The sequence below is a fragment of the Oncorhynchus gorbuscha genome, linkage group LG01 (assembly GCF_021184085.1).
Source record: "Oncorhynchus gorbuscha isolate QuinsamMale2020 ecotype Even-year linkage group LG01, OgorEven_v1.0, whole genome shotgun sequence".
Lineage (NCBI taxonomy): Eukaryota > Metazoa > Chordata > Actinopteri > Salmoniformes > Salmonidae > Oncorhynchus > Oncorhynchus gorbuscha.
The window spans coordinates 65,913,240-65,933,343 of NC_060173.1; the positions used below are offsets into that span (position 1 = coordinate 65,913,240).

The following is a 20,104-nucleotide window of genomic DNA, read 5'->3' on the forward strand; positions in this document are numbered from 1 at the left end:
AATGTTCACCACATATGTTTATCTTTCACAGAAATGGTGGAGTATGTAATGCATTTACAGTTTACGTTTATAACCCTCTAGACTTCAGATTAAATGACATAGGTTAACAAGCAAGACCATAAAACCCTGCACATTCTCTATGCCCTGCCATCATGCGCCTACAATTTTCACATACTTTAGTTTTTTAAGATAGACTGGTGGACTTTCTACTTTTCATGTTTGTACAAAGAGGTTAATTCAGGGGGAACAAATGGCCCTTTTCTGTAAAACATTGAAAAGCACCAACATTTACATTGAAAGTCAACCAGCTTTTTTCTCTAAAGGTATCCTTTCTAAAGAGATCCTTTTCACTGCTGGGACAAAAGGAGGGTAGGAGGAGGAGGAGCTGTGGGAGGGAAAAGTTACAAGGGCAACCAATAAGGATGAGACCTCCTTATCTCCGCCTTCGAATTAAGGCACTTCTCTTCACTTTTCCCCCTCTGTCTGGTGGTCTGCAGTGTGCTGGAGGAGAATGGAGCATGTGGAGTGAATCGGTGGCAGTGGGCATGTCACAGTTCACTCTGGGAACCTTATCAACACTGCTGGTGGAGTACATTTGGGCAGCAGCGGGATGGATTGCAAGATTGGATTCCAGCTGAGTATCACCCTTTTAGTGGTAGTATTGGTGGGCCGTTGTGAGGCGTTGTGGTTTTCCTGGGGCAGTACAGATGGCACCACTGAGGCCCCATCGCTTGACAATGAGGGATCTGGGAACCCAGTGACTAGCAATGAATCACCAACGGCGGAGAACATTGAAGAAGTGGGGGCAGATATCATTGACATAGAAAGCGGGATACATAAGTTTGCGCAAACTTGGAACCAGAATGCAAAGGCCACGGAGGCCCCCAAGCTGACCACTGTGAGGTCAAAAGCCAGAAATGAGCGCCCAATGGAAAAGGGTGCCAGCCGGCCCACGTCAAGGGGAAGCAAACCTGGTAATGACATGTCCACAGTACAGGGTATGGGATCTGATCTCTGGGAGTGGTCAGGGGTTGGGAGTGGGTCTGGATTTGGATCCTGGTCGGGATTTGGGTCTGGTTCTGAATTCGGATCTCGGTCTGGATTTGAATCTGAATCTAGTTCTGAATTTGACTCAGAGTCTGAAATCAGACATGGGTCTCAAATTAGACCTGTGTCTGGAATTGGGTTTGGGTCTCAATCTGGATCTAGCATTGAATCTGCATCTGAACCAGGAGCCTCTATGTGGGATAGCCAGGAGGGAACAGTTTTACCCACAGACCTCATCGGTTTAGCAGAGAATGTCAATGTGCTTGCAGGGAAAGAGAATGAGATGCTGGGTATTGTCAAGGTGGACCTAGCAGAAAGTGTTTTGGATGAGCACAACAGAACAGCTGAGTGGAATGCTACGGTTTTCCCCATAGACAGTCAGCCCGTCCCAAGTGTTAATGTCTCTCTTGAGACAACTCCCAGTAACAGAAGTAGCAACAGAGTAATTGACAGTAGCTCTAGTTGGACCGCCAATAATTTTAACTTGACAGAGTATTCTGATGAATACACTGTCTCAGGTGATTTTCGAACCCCTTTTGACAGCAACCACTCTCTCTTAGCTACTAGTGATACACCAGCCCCGGAATCCCCACGTTGCTGGCCAATAGATTTCCATTTGCCTTTCTGCAAATCCATGGGTGGCGACAGCTTCGTGTTGCCCAACTATTTCAATCACAGCAGTGTGAAGGAGGTCCGGGCTGTTTTGGGCTCTTGGGCGTGGCTCTTGAGGTCGCGCTGCCACCATAGCCTGGAGTGGTTTTTCTGCCTGCTGCTGTTGCCCAGGTGCCCCCGGGGCCTGCCACCGCCTTTGCCTTGCCGCAGCGTCTGCGAGGTCCTGCAGGACAGCTGCTGGACAGTCCTCGATGAGGGCAGCCTCCCTATGGAGTGCCACTCTTTGCCTGATGAGGACGATGGGTATCAGTGCTTGTCAGTTAGTAACCAGAAAGGTAATCCCTGGTAAAAATGTATTCCCTTTTTGGAAATCCATTTTCAACCATCCCCAATCCCACCCCCTGTTTGTCTTTTCTTGTCACCCAGTAGTCCTTGGACATTTATCTGATGTTTTTTGGGCTAATCCTGACACAGTGTGCATTAAGTGCATTATATGAAGGTTCAGGGGACTAACCAGTGTATTTCTGTTTGCAACTCAACCCTTCGGCAGCAACAATGGTGTGTGCAAAGACTAAACAAGCATGGCACTAGTGTTTTCCTCACAACCCAAACCGGTCGCATGTCAATGTATGTCCCAAGTCTCCCGGTTGGCAAGTGACTAACTAAAATGTATAAGAATGTGTCACACACACACACATGAACGCAAACACATTCCCCAGAGGTAAAATATATATTTTTAATTTTGGATAGCTATAGACTTTAGCATAATGTAAGTTAGGTGCAGGATAAGTAGTCTACTTTTGAGGGAGAGGGACTTGATGAAGCTGAAGTTGGATGTATATAGAGTTTGAGATGTAATAAAACCAGAGTAAGGGGCTAAAGGTCACAGTTGGATTCCGTGTTATATGATTTGTCCCTCCCAGACTTAAATGGAGTATTTATAGAGATATTTAATTTCTTTCATGTGCACTTAAAGGAGTGAAGGACACCCCAGCATGTAGTGTACATTCTATACATAATCTTTTGGCATGCCATCTTTATATCAACAAGCTGTCACATGTATTCATAGAATAAACCATTGCAATACACATTACAAGCAGTACATGGTAACTTTGAAATGAAGATGATTACATTTTGGTTGTATGAATTGCTTGTCAAAGTTTGTGCATTCTGCTCTCTACATGGTCAAATGAGCTGCCGTGTTACATTGAGCACAAGGGAAGTGATTATTTTATTTTTGTGATTTGGTGTGATACATTCAACAAGCCAACCTTTGTGTGTGAATATACTTGCATGACAGTTGATCTTATTTTAGCTTGGTGACTGTTTCAACTTGGAGACATATAGACACCAGTTGCAGGTATTTCAACGGCCTTGAGCATGATGGGGGGAAAGATACTGGTAGAAAAAAATGTTCCTTTCCCTGTCCAACATAAACCCTGTTCAGTCTGCATATAAAAGTGGGAAAATTGCTTTCAGCATCAAACTTGTTTTGGATGCTACTGGGTGCACATGCAACATTTTTCTTCTGCTAGTTGGGTAGAAGTTGGGTTGAGCAATAATTTGCCTATGCCATCAGTGTACCAGGATGGTAGCTCATTATATTCAGTTAAGTCAGCTCTCAGCCGTCACTGACCTTTCTAGCCTCCGATCTCATGATTAGATCCCACCCTGCTGTTATGGTACAGTGAGAGGGGGCTCTCAGGATTCACTTTTGGCCTAAGCATGCCGTGGCAAAATCTCTAAACCACATGTTGCGCTCCAATTGACTTTCTTCTCTTTGCCAGGTAGTAATGTGGAAACACATATGCTTATGGTTTCTATGTCAAATGAGTGCATTTGCTTTTGTAGGCGTTTTTCTGAATCTGCACATACCTTTTCAAATACTTCAGCAGACACATTTCCTAAAATGGAAAAACATGAAACATAAAACTATTCTTACAATGTTGGAGAGGAAGTGGTGTAGGTACACTACATGACCAAAAGTATGTAGACACATTCTTGTCTAGTCTGAACCATGAAAAACAGCCCTATACCATTATTTCTCTTCCACCAGACTTTACATTTGGCACTATGCGTTCGGGAAGGTAGCGTCCACCAAACCCAGATTTGTTCATCGGACTGCCAGATGGTGAAGCGTGATTCATCACTCCAGAGAACTCGTTTCCGCTGCTCCAGAGTCAATGGCGTCGAGCTTAACAGCATTTTCAGTTGACTGTTGGAAAGGTGGCAGCCTATGACAGTGCCACGTTGAAAGTCATTGAGCAGCCATTCTACTGCCAATGTTTGTCTATGGAGATTGCATGGCTGTTTGCTCGATTTTATACACATGTCTGGCACGGTTGTGGCAGAAATTGCTGAATCCACTCATTTGAAAGGGTGTCCACATACTGTTGTGTATATATAGTGTACATTTCAATGAATAAGTCATTCAAAAAGAAGAGACACCTTGTTTGCCCTATTAAGACCCATAAATGTTTACAATAAGTAGTTGTTTAAAGGTACTGAAAATGGCTCCAGATTACGAAGTTGTCAAATAAATATAGTGGTGGAGAGTGATGCCATTTCACCCTGATCGGGGTGGTGTATTTGGAGTTTCAGTGCTCACATTCATATCATCCGGCTTTACATTATCTATTTTTACGGCACTGCTATCTCTAGACAGCTTGCTCCACTGACAGGCTTTAGTGGACAACATGTCTCTGATCCGACACTAAGTGAATCTGTAGAGTGAATCTGAAAAGTCTCAGAAATGTAGGAAACACCCATGTGATTCTCTGAAACATTCAGAGTATGTGCCAGGCTAAATGAAATAAGTCACATTGTAAATGACCTCAGGGCAAGTCATGCTCTGCACTCATGTTATAAATTGAGTCCTTGAGGGTAGGAATTTTATTGCCGATATCTAAGAGCAGTAGTTCAGCAGTGAGGCTGAGGCATCTGTGCTTGGTATTGTCTATTAGAGCTGCCTTGAGGTACAGCTCTATTTATCCATTACAGCCAATCATCTAGGTCAAGACCAACAACAACAAAAAATCCTCCTGTCAGACCATCTGGTTGCACTCACCCACATCATGGTCCCTTGGTTGAAGTCCATCAGCCTGTGCAAAACAAATGGGTTTTGGGTGTAACAAATGGCTCTCATATTACTTTGTTTTTGGGTGATCGCTGAGATGCTGAGTATGCCACATTAACATAATTTCCCTAAAACATGCACAAATGTGTGATTTACTTTTGTAAACATTTTTGGTCATACTGTATAGTACGCTACTCATGTGGTACCTGTTACGATAGCAAAATTGCTTGATTTTCTGAAGTGAACTGCAGTGGTGCAGCTCAATGTTGAAATGTTAACAGGTTGACGGCTTCAGCTTTCATTAGACTGCAGGTCACAGTTGAATAGCCGAGCTAATGTGTCACAACCTGTAAAGACCAACCCTAAAGCCAAAATCGGTCTGTTTCGTTGTTTATTAGCCCAGGGTAACTCAATATGGGTATTTTCCCAACCCCCAACACTCTTCCACCAAATACTTCCCTCGCTGGTAAATACTTTAATGGTGTTGTGTTTGTGTGCTTTGTCATGGCTACTATTTCAGACACTTCCCACTATCTACAGTTCCTGTAGCGCTTTCTTTATCCCTATCTGTACCCCCTCATGCCCCCACTTGTCATTTGAATGGTGATGGGCCGCTTATGGAAGAGTCTCTCATCGCTTCCCTTCATAATTCTGAGCCGGAATTTGGGCGGGTGCTCAGTGGGTTCACAGGGGGTTGTCATGTTGGCCTCATCAGGGCCCTGCACAGCAGAGTACAATGAGGCAGTTTACACACTTTATATATGGAGAGATGTGTGGGAGGGTCACTGCCCATGGGAACATTGCACTGCTGTTGCCCTTGTGCATGAGTGGATCAGATAGTGGGTAGTTCAACCACTTCAACAACTGGGAGCACCTCAGTGGCATGAAATCAAATGGTTTTACTCATTAGCCATGTTAGTAATGTCTAGGGTTTTGTCATGGTCACTTGTTTTCCTTTGAAAGATAAGCGGTTACAGATTTCAGGGTTGTTGGGGTCAATTGCATTTACATTTTGATTTGTTTTAACGTGGCAAATTGGAGAAATGTCAAAGAAAGTCCTCTTTGAAAAGGAGACATTGGTTAAGGGCATTGACTGACCTAGTATGGGGTCCATTCCTGCAGTGGTCAGCAGGTGGAGCTAGTACCTAGTTATCCATGCTCTTAGATGCCCCCACATTTCTATATCATTAATGATATTCTCCCTTCAATGTGTACCATACCAGATTATGACCTGGTGATGAATGAAATTGTCTCCCTGAATTGTGTATACATTGGCCTATATATAGCATAATGTTCCGTGTGAATCTTATGACCATGTAAAAATGGAAAAGAACAATGACCTGTAATATTTGTTGGCACCTCTCCAATGCATTGTTTTCTTTTTGTTTTGTGTTGCTTTGTATGCACTGACATCATTCAGTAGGCCTATTGGCCATTTCATAGGCTACATGCCTGCCTACCTCTGGATGGGATAGGGTGGGTGGGAATAGAGATAGGAAAGTCATGTTGATGTCAGGCTGTATATGTTTGTGCATGTGTATGTGTCTTGTTTGTTTATTTTGGTCTCATCTGAATAAATAAACTATATAAAAAAGGAGACATTGCTTCATAAAAGGGCAGTCTGCTGTTCAAACAATAACAAAGTAGTCACCCGGCCTCTGCGGGATGGAAAAATGTAATCACTCTTAAATTCATTGACTGGATGCAAGGACTAATCAGCTATGATATCAAAATTATAGTTTGAACAATGTTTTAAGGCTCTACAGTGTTGGTGTACAATTGCATTGATTACAAACAAACGAGTAAAACGAGTTTATATGTTGGGTTATAGTGGGGTACGACAGTTGAACTAGGCTCATGAGGCATTTATATAGTTATGTTCTTAAAGAATCAATTGGTGTAATAGCCCAAAAATCACAATTGCCCATGTAGTTTAACTTTAATTTAACATTTCTGGAATTGACTGGATTTAAATAGTTAATCCCAACGTCTCTAACTGCTACGGTGGTCCCTATGTCTTCCCCACTGCCAGACAAACTCTGGCAGTGGGATCATGTATATATTAGGGTATGTGTTTGTGTTTTTGTGGCTTTGCGGTTTCTATTCCCAGGGGTTCATACTATACTGTGTCTGACACTGATTATCCACAATGCAGTGGTTCCATGCAGGGAGTCTAATATTGTATCCCATGACAGGAAGGCTTAAAGCTGGCAGAGATCTCACGCAGGTGTTCGCCATGGAAAAACGTTTCTAAGCTGCACTCTGAGGGTTCCAATTATGGGCACAATGTTCTCAATCGTTCACTGACAGAAGCTCCTAGCTCCCTGGTTTCTGTTACAATGGGAAGGCCAATTAAATGGTCCTTAGTATAGTAGAGATACAGAAGTCATTTTCAGCTGGAGTATGACCATGCAGAGTACCTCTTGATTAAACAGTTTTCAATTACTTTTTGTAATTTTGGTTGCCATTTAGTTTTATCCAGAGCTATTTATGGAAGCATTGAAGGAACACCCTGGCAAATTGCTCAAGGCATAGCATTCCCATCTCGTCATTTTCTGAGGTGATATGATTAGGGCCCGGTACCGAGTCTGCAGAGCTTAAGTGGTACCCACTCCGTCAGCACTTGTCTTTTTGGAAATCGTGCTCAAATCTTACTACTGGCGATGTCGTTAGAACGCTATGGTCATATTCAAAGAGAATGCAATTTAGGCCTCGTCACCAAAAGTGCAAAAATGTTGGATGCATGGAAAGGGTACAGCCTGGTGGTCATCAGAGTGCAATGCATTTCTTTTCCATCCACATTTGAATATGACTTTACCTTGAATGCATCCTCCATATGCACCATTGAACTTTCTCACTTGTTTCCAATGGGGAAAATGAATAGGAAAATAAGTTGGAAGTTTCCTTGACTGTCTGTTTGTTATTTAAATGAACAACTTGTTAACACAGAAGTCCCAAACGCTAGTGTCATTTTAAGATATCAGAAAAATCCTTCCAGACATTTTCGCAGTGAGGTACTAGCCAAACCAGATCAAACCAGACACATCTGATCTTCTAAATTGCTTAAATGAAGTAAGTCACACCTCTTTACTCAATGAGGTTCTGTTTAACTCCAGTAATATAATAGACAAAACTCAAATTACCAACGAGTTGAACCAACATTTTATAGCAGCAGGCCATTTATTTGAAAGGGGCAATAAGGACAACTCTGAAAAGACTGTTCATGATACATGCATCTCTGATGCACCCCTGTTCAATCACAGACATGCCTGCTACTGTAAATGTTGACCAACTGTTCTCTCTTCAGCAAGTCACTACTAAGAAAGTTCTTGACGCTCATTTAGTTATTGATGTTTAAAAAGTCCACTGGGGCAGACATGCTTGACCCGTGTCTTCTACGGCTTGCTGCACCTCTGATTGTGGAGCCCTTGACACATATTTTTTTATCTATCCATTCTCTTGGGTATTAGTCCTTTGTTCTCTCACTCCACAAAGGTAGTGATCCCTGCGATCATAATAATTAGCGGCCAATCTCAAAACATTAATGTTTAGCAAAAAATGTAGAACTCTTGGTAAATTCTCAGGTGTGGACCTTTTAAGATTGTATTTTGAATTGTATTCTGAATGAAATTGTACTCTGGATGCTCAACAGGACACAGCACCATCTCGGCTGCTTCTCAAGTTATAAATTACATAGTTAACGGACTACACAGGAAACCGCACTGCGATGCCCTTTTATATTGATCTGTCGAAAGCATTGCAGTCCTGCTACAGAGGCTACCCGTAATTGGTCTAGACCGAGTGGCCTACGGCTGGTTAAAAAATTACCTGCACGATAGAAGTCCTGTATAATAATAATAATATATGCCATTTAGCAGACGCTTTTATCCAAAGCGACTTACAGTCATGTGTGCATACATTCTACGTATGGGTGGTCCCGGGGATCGAACCCACTACCCTGGCGTTCTGCTGATGGATTTCAGTCTAATTTTCTTAATATAACCAAAGGAGTGCCACAAGGCTCAGAATTAAGCCATTTACTGTTGATTACATTAATAATGTTAGCTTGTCCCTGAATTATAACTGGGGCCTACATCTCCATCCGGATGCCCCCTCAGTGCAGCAGGCCATTAACAACCTTCAGTTATGATTCAATTCAAGTATTGCTTACATATCTTAAATTAGTGTTAAATGTTGATTAAACCAAGTTTGTTGTTCTCCAGGTCTTGTCAAATTTAACCTAAAGATCTGCGTAGCGGCACCTTTAAGAGAGCCTAAATTAAGCCAAACCCTCGTTAGTATTTAGGCATTTGGATTGATGAAAACGGTCTATTAAAACACACATTGAATAACTGAGAAAGATAGGTAATTAAGATCGGTTTCCTTTATACAAATAAATCCTGCCTTACTTTTGAAAACAGGAGGAAGATTGTTAAAGCATCGCTCCTCCCAGTACTTGACTATGGTGATATAATCTACATGCACGCAGCAGCTTCTGTTTTAAAACCTTTAGATTTAGTCTATTACTCAGCCCTGCATTTTTTATCACAGGAGACAATTTTCATACATATACAGTAGTTCTGTTAGCTGGGAGTCTCTGACTACCAGAAGTGCCCAACATTGGCTGATATTTGTATATAAAGCAGTTCTCCAGACACTCCCATACTACCTCACCACTTCTTAATTGGAAATCCAGCCACCATCAGATTTGCTCTCAAGACTGGCTGGTTGTAGAAGTTCCATGAGTCCGGGAGATTGCTTTTAGTTATTGTGCCCCTAGAGCATTGAATGACCCGCAGGCCACTTTGAGCCTTGAATTTCTGTGGTGAAGGAGAACTGCACTTGTTTTGATTGATTTGTAATTTTATCTGTCGCTTTTGAATGTGATTTGTTTTAATTGTAAATGTTGATTCATTTTTTTCCAGAGCACCCTTGTAAATGAGACCGTGGTCTCGATGGGTTTCCCCTAGTTAAATAAAGGTTACATTATTATGTTTTTTTTATTGTCATTTGTGCCACTATATATGAGAAATATGAGAAAAAAATGTCTGTACAAAAAACAAATCCCTTTGGAATGGTAATTGTTTATGTATTTTATTTCAACCCTAGATTTTCAAATCTCTTATTCCCCAAATATTTAGGAACCAACCCAACAGGACCCTTTCAGAAGCTGCACTTTTTTCTGCCTGATTAGCATATATCAAGTCTTGTTAAACTGTCAGTGGATGACAAAAGCTTTTCTGGGGGTTGAATGGAGATCCTAGATAAAATGCTAATATTATAGGGCTGGGCAGTATACCGGTATTGATGCATGGACCGGTTTAGTTTTTTTCTTTACCTCCTATTTCAATGTTTTGGTTTGTTAAATGTGATACGGCACTCCATTTTTATACTTTACTCCACTACTTGAGTCTTCTCTCTCCCGTCTCTCTCACCAAACTCCCCCTGTCACTCAAGGAGTGCAGTTGTTGTTGCTCGGCCACAAGATTGTTTGCCGACCGTTCACTCTTCAGTTTGCATGGTCATTGCAGCAGATGCAACAATATGTTGATGACAACGATGCTGCTTTCCACTTTGCTTCTGAATATAAAATTGCAACTTATATAATTACACTTAGTTTGTGTGCAATATGTTACCATCTACAAACAGCTAATTGTCTTTTCATAGCAAATTGTGGCTAAAATAAATCATTAGTCACTAATCGCTAGTTAGCTAGCTAATAAATGTACTGAGTCAGATAAATGTAGCTAGCTAATGAAGCCTAATACCTGTGCTGGTGTAAGCTTAAATCAGCATGTTTGTGCAACAGCATCTTCTAAATCAGAGAGGAATAGATGCTGCTTAGTGACATGAAGTAAGATACAACATTTAATGTAGCCAAAGATGATAGGATCCGACTCCCCTGGGAAACACTGACCAACACTTTGGTTCCTACCCTGTGACAATAACGCCTCGATAGAGATCCTACTAGAATTCAAATTCCTAATTCAATGAATGCCTCCTTGGCTTTTTAATTTGGTGTCATGTCAAACAACACTGTATTCAAAGTGCCCACTATTCCATTCTGAATAATCATTATATTTCCAACTGATTCCAACAGTTCACCTAAGTGTTTTGACCTAGCCTAGGCAGCCGATAGTGGCAGCTAGATCTGCACTATCATCTAGGATTGATGTGTATTCCCGGTAATACACTCGTGTCGCCCGTGAATCCGGCTCATACATAAAGCATCCTCCATTCAGGGGATAATTTTCCTCATTAGTTAATTGTATTGGCGAGCCAGCAGATTTTCCACCACCATTTTTGGATTTTCAGACAACTTAGGATGTTGCACACCGCATTCAGCCAAGGGTGTGCAACGCCCTAAGTGGTGTGAAAATACCAAAATGGGCGTGGAAAATTGTGTTAAAGCTAGTTAAAGAGGAAAATGATGCCCTTTAAGCCTGAATGGAGGATACTTAATATATGAGCCAGTCCACAAGTGACACGACTGTATTACCGGGAATGCACATCAACCTTAGACGATAGTGCAGATCTAGAGGCCACTATCGGCTGCCTAGGCTAGTTTTGATCTATATCGGAATTGCAATATTTTGTTAAAAATAAGTCATAGATTTCTTTACCCATATCGCGCAGCCCTATGTGGCAGTGTGTAAATTGGCTCAAATGATATCAACTTTTGTTTTGAAGTTTCTTTGAACAGAATAAAACAACCTGAATTGAGAAATCCCCATTTAAAATCACGTAGAATGTATGTGTTGCCACTCTAGGGTCATGCACAACTCATAGAGCAAACGTAAAACTTTTATTATTAATAAACATAAAAGACCACCAAAGACCGTCAAAAATGTGAAACATATCGTGATATGATATTTGGGCCATATCGCCCAACCCCTGCACACAGACCAATTTGTTTTCATCATTTCAAATGACTCACTGCCTTTTAGACGACACATTACGGGTGCATTCACCGACATCAGCAAAGGCATTCCTTTAGCTTTACATTTGAAGGGGAAAGCCTTATAATCATAAATCATAAAGCCGGTAATTCAATTGGCTTCCGTTTCTCGTTGTTTGCCGTTGTTTTTGACGAGTGATTGATTCTACATTGTTTAATAGGCACGGCAACATCTCCCAGCATATGTCAGTATGCTGAACAACATAGGTCATTTTAGGGACTATGGAAAGAACCACACTGTGGATGCTTGTCACTCAGCAGCACACATTGCCATGAACTGTCAGATATGTGCCTAAGATATCAACTGAGTCTCCCTTGATATTGTTTATGGCCATGCCTGTGGGTGAAACTAGATCTGGTCGGCATTAATAGGTGAACTGTTCCATAATGAGGGGGCTTGTGTTTGGGAAACTCAGAAAGCTGTAGGAGCACACAGTTCCGGGAAAATTAGGACTTGTGTCGTAGGATTGGCAAGGCACATCGAAAGATCAGATGACCGTATCATAGGAGAATGAGGTAAGGGCATTAAGAAGGTGGAGAGGAGGCAAACTTTCCCTCCAGATGGAACGTTATGATCGCAGACTGAGGGACAAGGCTCTGTTTGTCTATTGTCACAAGACACAGATCTTTTGTCTTTTTGTTTTATCCCAAAAACCCTGAGACACCCCCACGTGTCAGCCAAAGTGCAACACCCCTGCAGACGTTTAGGGGTAAAGTGGTGCCTTGCACAAGCACAGGAAATTCTGACTAGGACCTTGATGTCAGCAACCCTCCAGTTGCCGGCCCACTCCCCACCATTCTTTTTACCATTGAGAACTGGCAGAGAGAGTCAGGGGGTTCCTGTGTCGACCTGCAAGCGCAGGCCTGCCCGTCCATCTGTGGCCCCTCGAGCTGTCATTCTCACTTTGTCCTGACTAACATCTTGTAGGACAGTGCGATTGACGATTTATTGTTTTCTGTTCAACAGTCATGAACCCACAACTCCCTCTGGTGATTTGAGTGGGGCTCTCACCTGCAGCAACAAATCCCTAGTCCTGTTTAGGGTCATATGTCTGCTTAATTCGGTCATATGTGACAGACCGGCTCGATTTGGTCTTATGTAGCAAAATTTGAAATTGTGTATTTTACATTGGATGAAAGTAGAGACCCAGAGCTAGAAAATGGTACGTCCTACACTTCAGTTGAGGAACAATAGGAAAGTAGTTCCGCATTGAAAGTTGATAAACGTGTCACCTCACTTTTGAGAAATTGGCCTTTGAATGTTTTGGTACACCTACTGAGAGCTCTTCTTTGTCTACACCCATTCAGCATTGTTTACACCCTCTTAAGCTTTAGCCCCACCCATGATCCGCGCGTTCTGTCCTAACAACAGCAGTCAAGCACACAATCTAACGGGCTAACGTTGGCTAGCTTGCTAAGAGAATAGCTCACTCTGACTATTTCCCTCTGCCCTAGCAGAGCTGGTTAGGTTGTTTTTATGTTATCCAGAACATTGTTGACTGCAACTGTGCTGCTGGGAAAAATTTACGTTTTTTTTGCCAACATTTACTGGCACCGGCCATTTTCAATGGGTGTTGAGCATTCGTAGATGTGTCCGTTATTCTGCGCTCTGGCGATCTAATCCGATTTCTGATTTCTCTTTCGTTTGAGTGTGCCAGAGTGCAGAATAATGAATTTACCAGCTACATCTATCAACAGTTGTCACAGTGACATCATTAATATTCTATTGAAATGGTTACTTGCATAGTGGAGTATTTTATTAAGACATGTACAGTGGGGCAAAAAAAAGTATTTAGTCAGCCACCAATTGTGCAAGTTTTCCCACTTAAAAAGATGAGAGAGGCCTGTAATTTTCATCATAGGTACACTTCAACTATGACAGACAAAATTTGAAAAAAAAAAAGCTAGAAAATCACATTGTAGGATTTTTTATGAATTCATTTGCAAATTATGGTGGAAAATAAGTATTTGGTCACCTACAAACAAGCAAGATTTCTGGCTCTTACGGACCTGTAACTTCTTCTTTAAGAGGCTCCTCTGTCCTCCACGCGTTACCTGTATTAATGGCAGCTGTTTGAACTTGTTATAAGTATAAAAGACACCTGTCCACAACCTCAAACAGTCACACTCCAAACTCCACTATGGCCAAGACCAAAGAGCTCTCAAAGGTCACCAGAAACAAAATTGTAGACCTGCACCAGGCTGGGAAGACTGAATCTGCAATAGGTAAGCAGCTTGGTTTGAAGAAATCAACTGTGGGAGCAATTTTTAGGAAATGGAAGACATACAAGACCTCTGATAATCTCCCTCGTTCTGATCACAAGAACGGTGAGCAAAAATCCCAGAACCACACGGGGGGACCTAGTGATTGACCTGCAGAGAGCTGGGACCAAAGTAACAAAGCCTACCATCAGTAACACACTACGCCGCCAGGGACTCAAATCCTGCAGTGCCTAGACGTGTCCCCCTGCTTAAGCCAGTACATGTCCTGGGCCGTCTAAAGTTTGCTAGAGAGAATTTGGATGATCCAGATGAAGATTGGTAGAATGTCATATGGTCAGATGAAACCTAATTGGTACTTTTTGTTAAAAACTTTAAAATGTACTGCTAGCTAGCTAACAGTACACTTTAATTTGAAATGAAAATTACTTTCTAACAAAATTAGAAACGTGTAATGTCTTAAAATGTTGCTAGGTAGACTTTCATACCCGTTATACATGGATGGCTGCTTCTCCCTCTGTCATAGATGCCATGGTTGCCCTTAGTTTGAAGATGTAATCCGGAGACAGGTGTTTTCTCCATCTCCTTAGCTGTCATACTCAAATTCCACTGATTACAAAATTAGATCCAACAGAAAGTGGAGAGCAACACTTATGCACTTCTACTACGCAATATATATATTTTTTTAACTCGTTAGACAGGATTACCTACACGTACTGACCAACTCAAATAGACAGAAGCGCGCTACATGGCAGACCATTCTGAACTCATCTCTCGGCATATCCAGCCCACTCATTATCTCAGCCAATCATGATTTGCGGGAAGGATGTTCTTTTTCTGTTGCTAAACCAACTTTGCTCATGATTTAACTATTGTATTCCTATTTACAGATGGCATACAAGATGACAGTTCACATGTTCTAGAAGGCATTTCTGCCTCTCCTGTAAAGTAGTGACGTGTGACATATGCCTAGATTCCTGAAACGAGTCACATATACAGTATTATGCATGTTGAACTTTCAAATCCAACATTATAGTGTTGGTATCGCACATTAGTGTCTAGCTGTGTTGGAAAACAGAACATGACCCACTTGAGAGTTGTTTGGCTTTTTCTTCCGTTCTGTCAAATGATGTTCTAATCTCTCTCACACTGATAGATTGGCAATGCAATAAGCAAGACACAGGAAGGACCCCCTGTTATTTCCTTTATTAAATGAAGTTTATAGGAGTGCTCTTCCGTAGCTTTGGCATTGGGTTAAGTAGATTACCTCATATATTTTACCTTTCAACCTAACCACCTGCAGGCCCTAATGGCTTACACTTCTCATAGATCCCCAGGAGGACTTTGAACCTTGTGTAATGACTCATAGAACTTGTTTATCTGTCATCTGAAGGTTCTCACAGAATGTTTTGTAAAGGAGGAAAAACATCAGCTGATGCTCAAAAAGTGATCAAACAAACTTGTAGAGGTTTTGTAGAAAAAAAAACATTTGTTTTGCATTACTTCCCATTTGAGGTGTCTGATAAGATTTTTATCTCCCATAAATTCAATATTTATAAAGATGTATTGATTTATATTTTGAATTATAATTATGATGAAATAGGACAATTTGTGCAAGGTTATTTGCTTATCTCCATGCGATAGAGGTGCATTTTCTCACTACAAATCACAAGATACGGATTTGAGGTCGAGAGGACACACACGTCTTTGTGTTCTCTGTTTCTTTCCAAAACTTCCCCCATTATTATACACTGATCCCATACCATTCACCCGGGGTGACGGAAGAGGGAGCACAGATATTTGGGGAACACAGCTGTAGGTTTCCTGTTGCACTGACATGATGGCATTTAACAGATGTCACCGAATTAAAGGGGAACTGTTGTGTGTGTGCTGAAAGGTGTTAGAGTAGAAGTCAGGAATTATTTTAAATAAATTCCATAAAATGAATGAATTCACCGATTCCATTCGGTCAAATTCAGGAATTGATGGAATTTAAGAAATGTATCATTATTTTGTATTTTTTTAATGGAATTAATTTCTCATGCAGAATTTATCCTCATGCAGATAATGCAGTGCATGATTATCTTCTTCTACTTACAAAACTACAGCCTGAAAAATCTTAGACTTACAGTACCAGTCAAAAGTTTTGTCGCACCTACTCATTCAAGGGTTTTTCTTTATTTGACTATTTTCTACATTGTAGAATAATAGTGAAGACATAACTATGAAATAACACATATGGAATCATGTAGTAACCCAAAAAGTGTTAAACAAGTCAAAATATATTTTATATTTGAGATTCTTCAAAGTAGCCACTGTTGCCTTGATGACAGCTTTGCACACTTTTGGCATTATCTCGACCAGCTTCATGAGTTATTTACCTGGAATGCATTTCAATTAACAGGTGTGCCATGTTAAAAGTCCATTTGTGGAATTTATTTCCTCCTTAATGCGTTTGAGCCAATCAGTTGTGTTGTGACAAGGTAGGGGTGGTATACAGAAGATATCCCTATTTGGTAAAAGACCAAGTCCATATTATTGCAAGAACACTTCAAATACGCAAAGAAAAATAACAGTCCATCATTACTTTAAGACGTGTACCTTTGATGTATTCACTATTATTCTACAATTTAGAAAATAGTAAAAATAAAGAAAAACCCTTGAATGAGTAGGTGTGTCCAAACTTTTGACTGGTACTGTGTGTTTCTTTGTGATAATCTTGTGATCATAATTATGTGTTGTGATGAGTGTCATAAGCATTCGGTTTACATGTACATCTACAGTATACCCCTAGAACAAGAATCTGGGTGGTAATATCTCAATGGTCTTAGGAAGTGTTTTCAGTATTTAGTGCATCTGATCTAACTGAAGCATACAGTGTTAATTAACTCTGTTTCCAATTGAGGTACAATCAAGGATGACCATCCTCCCTTTTTTAGATTCACTTTTTTCCAAAACATGATTGCGTGAGAAGTGATTCAAATTTAGAAACACAAAGGAAAAAGCAGCCGGAGGCACTTGTTAGAAAAAGCTTACAAAGACTATTCAATCAGACTTCACGTTTTCTGTTCAGCTGTGTCGAATTTTGTTAACGATCTTGTAAGATCCTAGTCACTTCAAATTTATACAGACAACGAAAAAGGTCCACAGACACTGGTCGTACACTTTGTGCCATGCGATGTTACATACAGTCAGTCATATCCCCCTTGGATCTATTTCAAATGCTGTCGTTTGAAATCAAAAGAAGTATGGGGTCACTTAAAGTAATGATTCACCCATTTTGAATGCTATGTTGTTTTTGCGCATCTCAGCGATGTTCTGTCGATTACCTGGGTCATTTCATGATTTCATCTGTATCTGAGCTATTCCCGTTCAAGCATACATACATTTGGCCGGTATGACATAGCATTTACGACTCCCGAGTGGTGCAGCTGTCTAAGGCACTGCTTTTTGGTGCTAGAGGCATCACTACAGACCCTGGTTCGATCCCGGGCTGTATCACAACCGGCTGTGATCGGGTGTCCCATAGGGCGGCGCACAATTGGCCCAGTGTCTACTGGGTTATTAGGGGAGGGTTTGGCCGGGGTAGGCTGTCTTTATAAAATAAGAATTTGTTCTCAACTGACTTGCCTAGTTAAATAATATAAAGCCTCTCCCACTACACTGGAAGTTAACAGGAGTATGACTTTTATATCGCGAAAATGTCTATCATACATGTCAGATTTTAATACTGGCTGATTTCATAACATGGGAGGTTGTCTTCTCTCGAATGAGCCATTGATCATGCTTTTGCGATATTCCAACCTCAAGGAATTTGTAATTTAACAGAGGGACTAACCCATTTCTCCTATATTGATGGAGCAGTTTGTTTGGCGATTTTACAGCTAAATAGCTATTTCACATGCTGATATTGACTTTGTAGCTTCGTCCAGCCAGCCCATATAGAGAGAGCATTGCATTGTGGGCTTCGTAGTCGACTTGAGCTACAACAGATCACCGCAAAGATTTTCACATGTTGCTACCAACCTATAAGGACAAAATGAAACATTTGCTCACAAAAATATTTTTTTCTCACACTGGGAATTATAGGAATAAGTGGCACCACACCCTAATAGCATTTTTATGCATTAAATATGCACATACTGTGTTTGCATGTGACACAAGCATTTTTTCTGGACATTGTATGAAGTCAGCCTACATTTTTTTTGTTTAATTTTGTTAAGACACTCTGGACTTACACACAGCAGATTGTGGATAAATATTTATTTCATAATATCTGTAAATACTTTTGAGGAAAATGTCCTCTAGAATTTTTCTGACAACATATCAACAATTCCCTATGTATAAGTCTGAAGAATTTTTCAAGAACCACACAAATTGTGATGAATGCAGATGCTTCTGAGAGGCTGAGAAAAATGTGTTGGCATGCAGGAAGAGTCTGACTTTCGGGAAAAGTACACTGAAATTAGACTACCAAATGCCAAACAACTATTTAGACCCAATCACCAACTCTTCAAAGTCAGTTACTACATATATTCCATATATATATTATCTATGAAAATGACTTTTATATTATGTGATTCAATGAAGTGAGCTATGGATGGATGTCTATTTAAAAGTGGTTACAATTCATGACATTTTGATAATGCTAATATGATAAACTAACAAAAATATACATTTTCATCTACTTTTTGAAATGTTTATTTTAAATGGACCAAAATACCCCCAAAATGTCAAAATTGATAAGGAGCTGCAAAAATGGCATTTTTGCGTGTGGTGCCTGTCCTTAACTGACCCCATGTTAAAACCAATCTTAGACTGGTTAGCATGGAGTTCCCCTTATCCAATGTCAGTGAGGGAAGAATGTCATGTCGGCATGCATTCACAAGGGGCTTTGGGCTAAAATAACTCCATCTGTTGAAGGGATCTAGATTCTTGTAGGTCCCAGGAGAAGTGTTCTCCCCATGCTTTTTGGTGGATGTCATAGTTGCTATTAGTTTTTATAACCCACTCCATTATTTGAAGGCAGACAATAGGAGTTGGCTTGTTTGAATTGGGTCCTTTGAGAAATGCTCACATATAGGGTTGGCTTTCAAAAGTTAAGAGCAAAAGGTCATTGTTTACTGTAGCTTTGCAAAGTATTTTAGCACAGTGGTTTGTTTGGCTGTGTGTCAGTTGCAATAAACTTCAGCCATATAATGTATTTGTTTGTAATGTTTCCCTGATATCTAATTACCATTATCGTGTGGAGTTGATTCACACGTTGATATGCAATGCACAATTTATCTTGAAGTTGTGATGTATGTTTTACAAGTCCAAGGAAGTTTCCCATGTCAGGTCATATTTCTCTTAAATATTAGACCAGGAATCATTGAAATATCATTACATTAATGCAGATCTTCAAGTGACTCTGGACACTGGGTTCATTAACATTGCTGCCCCCCTTCCCTCCCCCAAAAAACTCACAAAACACTACAAAGAAAGTGTTGGCGGTCTGCTTTTACCTCGCAGACCAAAACCCACTGTGTCAAACCCCAACACACTAATAGAGCACGCTAACCCAATCTCGCCATGCAGCCCACCCCGTCATCGGCGTTTCCTGTGTGCTGTGTGCTAACTTCCTGTTTCTCTACTGTAGATGAGATCGGTGTCTCCCTCCTGCAACTGATCGGGGACCCTCCCCCAGACGAGATCACCAAGATCTATGGTCCCGACAACAGCCCCGGCTACGTCTTCGGTCCCGACGCCAACACGGGCCAGTTGGCACGTGCCCATCTTCCCAGCCCCTTCTACCGGGACTTCTCCCTCCTCTTCAACCTGAAGCCCCAGTCCACCAAGGGCGGAGTCATCTTTTCGGTCACAGACGCCTCGCAGAAGATCATGTATGTGAGCGTCAAGCTGTCGCCGGTCAAAGCGAACAAGCAGAATGTCATCTTCTACTACACGGAGCCCGACTCGCAGGTGTCGTACGTGGCGGCCACCTTCCCCGTGCACAACCTGGCCGACCAGTGGAATCGCTTCTCCATCTCCGTGCTGGACGACAAGGTCACCTTCTACATCAACTGCGACGACCAACCCCAGGTGGTACGCTTCGAGAGGTCCCCGGATGAGATGGAGCTGGAGGCCGGAGCCGGGGTGTTCGTGGGCCAAGCCGGAGGGGCCGATCCCGATAAGTTCCTGGTAGGTATCAT

The 20,104-nt window shown here is 41.3% G+C and overlaps 1 pseudogene across 1 annotated transcript in view; it reads left to right on the top strand.

The window, feature by feature from the left end:
- The first annotated feature begins 497 nt into the window (after positions 1-497).
- The window catches only part of LOC124041126, an 82,735-nt pseudogene continuing 63,128 nt past the window's right edge, over positions 498-20,104 (top strand). Inside the window, exons 1-2 of the transcript XR_006839852.1 lie at positions 498-974; positions 19,552-20,093. The product of XR_006839852.1 is annotated as a collagen alpha-1(XVIII) chain-like (transcript). The remainder of the gene's footprint in view (positions 975-19,551; positions 20,094-20,104) is intronic.